Source organism: Littorina saxatilis, linkage group LG12, assembly GCF_037325665.1.
Source record: "Littorina saxatilis isolate snail1 linkage group LG12, US_GU_Lsax_2.0, whole genome shotgun sequence".
NCBI lineage: Eukaryota > Metazoa > Mollusca > Gastropoda > Littorinimorpha > Littorinidae > Littorina > Littorina saxatilis.
In genome coordinates this window covers 79,969,705-79,974,704 of record NC_090256.1, presented here as the reverse complement: position 1 = coordinate 79,974,704, position 5,000 = coordinate 79,969,705, and positions in this window count along the sequence as shown.

Below are 5,000 nucleotides of genomic sequence, written 5' to 3'. Positions count from 1 at the left end.
TCTTTGTCTTCATTCCCCCTGTTTTCTGTTTGGCAGTAAGTCAAAATAACGACAAAACAAAGCCAGATAACAGCGACCAAACACGCACAATCTGCCGCGAAAACAAACTTGACAATCAAAGTACTATACACAAACCAGAAACAACATCAAACAAGCAAAACAAGTGTAGGGCATTCAGCAAAGCAAATGACATATAACAGAAATTAGTATGGCTACGTAACAAACACACGATCAGATCTACAGTTCAGCGCATACGTAATTGCAGAAAACGAGCAACGGTAGATTGCATAATTACGTTTTGTAAACTAAAATCAGATTAGATCAGCAATGAAAGTAATAAAGCAAGTCTGACACAGCCTTATTACGAGAGGCCAAAAGACAAAAATCAGATCATAACACAATGAACGCGATAAAGCCACGCAGAACCACACGACGATAGGAAAGACAACGTTTACAAAACAACAAACGCATTACGAAATGAAACGAAAATCGGCCATTTTTTTTGGTTTAACGTGCAAGCATTCTTGTGCAGATTACAAATGGCTGCCAGGTTACGCGTTCGGGTCAGGCGGTGCAAAGGGAAGTAAGCGGGGCTGCCAAGGGGGAGAATCGGCATACCTGAAGGTAACCGCGCAGTGGCGCAATTGTCTGCATGGATGCTCTCCCTGTCGGGCTGGAACCGAACAAAAAATTAAGGATTGGGGTTGCGTGAGTTGGGGGGAGAGCGGATACAAACTGACTCACTGACTGGTTTTTGTGTAACGCGTATTGAGGCTTAAAGGGAGTGTAGGCACATTGTCTTCCAACCTGTTCTGATACTGTCCAAACACAATATATGGTAAGAGAGAGAGAGAGAGAGAGAGAGAGAGAGAGAGAGAGAGAGAGAGAGAGAGAGAGAGAGAGAGAGAGAGAGAGAGAGTGTGTGTGGGTGAGAGAGAGAGAGAGTGTGTGTGTGTGTATTTGAGAGAGAGAGAGAGAGAGAGAGAGTGTGTGTGTGTGTGTTTGAGAGAGAGAGAGAGAAAGAAAGAGAGAGAAAGAGAGAGAGAGAGGGGGGTAAGATTAAGGGAGAAAGACAGACCGACATACCCCGACACAGCGTGAGAGAGACAGAGAGAGAGAGAGATAGAAAGAGACCAACAGACAGAGGCAGAGAGACAGAGGGCAGGGAATGTTTGGCGGAGGGGGACTGGGTATAGGTACATGGCAATCACGGTGTGGGAAGACCTATAAGGATGAGGGAGATGACGTCAGTACCTGCATGGTGTGCTGTAACACGTCTCGCACCATTGTTACGTTCACCTGGGATAGTCTACCAACCCTTCAGACTACGTCCGTACAGTCAGTGCAGGGGTACCTTTGATGACAGGCCCCTCACAAGAGAGGACACCATGTTCGTCCTTTGCTTGTTATCTTAAGCAGAAGATGACACCTCCCTAGAAAGGACACCTACAGTTGTCCCTTTGTCTGTTGTCGGAATTTACCTGTCAAGAGTAGGGACACTTCCGCTTCGTCCAAACTGAGGGTGTCCTTTCATAACGGGTAGGCTACTACTGTGCATGTTGTAATACTGTGTTTTGTGTGTGTTTTGTTTGTTTTGTAACTTACTTAATTTCCTGTGAGGCCCACAGTTACCGACTGATGTCATGTCAAGTTCAAAAGCAGGCCAGACATCGTGTGGGTGTGTGTGCGTACGTCATTCTTACCAGATTTTGTTTACAACGCTCCATCCAACATAATGACTTTGTTTATCTAATTTGTGTAGGATTGTCAGCTGCCTGAATCAGTTTCTGTTTGTCTGTATTTACACCCCCGGTATAGGGGTGTGTATAGGTTTCGGTCGATGTGTTTGTGTGTTTGTGTGTTTGTGTTCGCATATAGATCTCAAGAATGAACGGACCGATCGTCACCAAACTTGGTGAACAGGTTCTATACATTCCTGAGACGGTCCTTACAAAAATTGGGACCAGTCAAACACACGGTTAGGGAGTTATTGGTGGATTAAGATTCTACAAGGACTTATAGAGTGACATATTAATGGTCAAAGGGAAATAACCTTCTCAGTTGGTGGCAGTGAGAATGGTTATTTCCCTTTGACCAACGGGGGTGTTTTTCCTACCTCGGAGGAATTTCTTGTTCTGCTTGTCTCTGGGCGTTTTTGTTTGTTTTGTAGTTTCTTTCTCTTCATTTATGTCTGTCTGTCTCTCTGTTTCTCTCCCTGTCTAACGCACGTACACTCTTCAAAAAAAGTTAAGGATCGGTTGAAAAAACGGATCTAATTATAAAAAAATGGCCCAAAAATTAAACATCGACATAATAATTAAAAGATTAATGTGTTTGAATTAACAAATGAACAAATGAGTCTTGACCTAGAATTTTGTTTGGCAGGCAGAGTTATTTCCCTTTGTGGGACTTCTCAAAATCTTCTGCATTTTGGAAGAAAAAAGGCGGTTTTTTTGTATAGCCCCATGAAATTTGCGGAACGCATGCCAGGGCAAAAGGTTGTGATGCACGTGCTACAACAGGGTCCTGGCTATGAACATCGCTCACCAGCTTGTGTTTAAAGGTTGACACGCTGACACAATTATGCACAGTAGCAACATGCCCCCACGAAGAAAACTGAGCGATTTGGATAGAGGAAGGGCAATAGGATTGCTACAAGACGGTGTTGCTGCCAGGCAAGTGGCCCAGAGGCTTGCAGTGGCTCCCTCTGTCATCAGCAGACATTCCACGCAACTGGAAGAGTACAGGAGCGACAACGTTCTGGTCGGCCCAGAGTCACCACACAAAGAGAGAATCGCTTCATTCAGAGGCAGGCCATGCAACAAAGAATGGCTACGGCAAACAACATTAGGCAACGCCTACAAGCTACCACCAACACTGTGCGTGCAAGGCGTCCAGTCCGAGGAACAACCCTGACTGCTAATCACCGAGCAGTTCGCCGAGCCTGGTGCACTCAACATGTGAGGTGTCAACGTCAGCAGTGGGCTCAGGTGTTGTTTACAGATGAGTCCCGCTTTTGCTTGGAACCTGCTGATGGTCGCATCCGAGTGTGGAGGCGTCGCGGAGAGCGCTTCGCAGAAGGCGCTGTTCTGGAACGACAGCGTTTTGGCTGAGGCTCTGTGATGGTCTGGGATGGATCAGCACACGTCTAAGGACACCTCTGTACCATGTAGTGGGCAACTTGACCGGTGTCCGCTACCAAATGAGATCCTGCAACCCCTGGTCGTTCCAGCCCTCCAAGCGATCAGCCCTCGTGCGATTCTTCAGGATGACAACGCACCTCCCCATCACTCTGCAGCTGTAAACACCTTCATCCAGCTGGTCAACAGGATGGTGTGGCCAGCCAACAGCCCGGACCAGAACCCCATAGAGCACATGTGGGACGAGCTTTGTCGTCGGATACAGCAACATCACCCTCCTCCTGCCAATCTGGGTCAACTGCTGCAATGGCTCCAGCAGGAGTGGAATGGGGTTTCCAGAGCATTCAAATGCAACCTGATCCACTCCATGCGCCAACGATGTGTTGAATTCCTGGCACACAACGGAGGGCACACGCGTTATTGACACTGAATCACATTGTTGTGAATTCCATTTTCGAGGGTTGTCACGTTTGACACACTCTAGCTAAATTGTCGCTGCCGCGTTCGATCTTTGCTTTGTTTGTCATTACTCCTTGGTTGTTCAATTATATAATTTTTTTAAAAATGAAAGAAATCGGTCTTGTCTGTTTTGTGTGGCGTGCTTGTAAAAAAGTGATCCTTAACTTTTTTTGAAGAGTGTATGTGCGCATACACACACACACACACGCTCACACACACACACACACACACACGCACACACACACACAAGCACGCACACAAACACACACACACACACACACACACACAAACACACACACACAAACACACACAGCTATTCATTTTATCGGTCTATAGTCCAACTATTCCCCTTTTATTTTAATTCTTTCTTCGATGCCTTGTCCTTCTTACTCGTCCCGGCCAAAACAACAATGGGCTACTTTTTCTGTGAGAAAAGCAAACATGACTAAAACACGACTGCATGGACACTGGGCCCATAGGTCTCAGACCGTCTCTTTGCCCTGCACTTTGAATGTAAAATATTAGTTTTGCCGTCGACCCAGCGAAAGGCTTCTTTGGCAAAGACGTTTGCACACAAGCAAGGCAAAGTATTTTTCTTTCCCTCTATCCACATACCCAGGGTGTTCAATAGTGACACATTTAGAACAGCAATGACGACAGTGGCATTGACCGTGTCTGGCTGTGGCTTTGCCCTACTTCAAGGGCCGTATCTCCCTGGATTACTTCCATACTCAGATGAATGCTGCAGCAGCGACAACTCTACATGGAACATATTTATTCGCTGAATTCTTGGTTACGACACACAGACGCCGCTTTAAACAGTTTGTTTTTTGTCCATACTCTTACAAATACCAGGTATATACTAACAATTAAGGACCGTTATGTACGGGTCGTGAAGATATTAGCTGAATTATTGGTTGACCGCACACCGTTTTAAGCACTTTATTACTGTCCACTCTCGAATGTGGTAGACAGTAGAGCTCTGTACTATGGCCGAATGTAGTAGACAGTAGAGCTCTGTACTATGGACGAATGTTTGTTTAACACGGACATCATTTTCAACACTTAGTATTTTTCCAACTCTCAGACAATTTGTGTTAATATTCGTTTTCATATAATTATAAGGATGACAAAATCAAAAAACAAGAAAGGTAGGTTGTTGGAACGTTTGTTATTGACAAAACAATACATTCACAGATATTTCGACCCAACGGTCTTTTAAGTGAACAGACAAACAAAAATATTCACACAAAACTTATTTTTTCTCTTTGTTTGTGGTTTTATTTTATAAGGATGACAGGATTTTACGTCGAGCACGAGCATATCTTGGACTTATTTTATAAGGATGACAGGATTTTACGTCGAGCACGAGCATATCTTGGACTTATTTTATAAGGATGA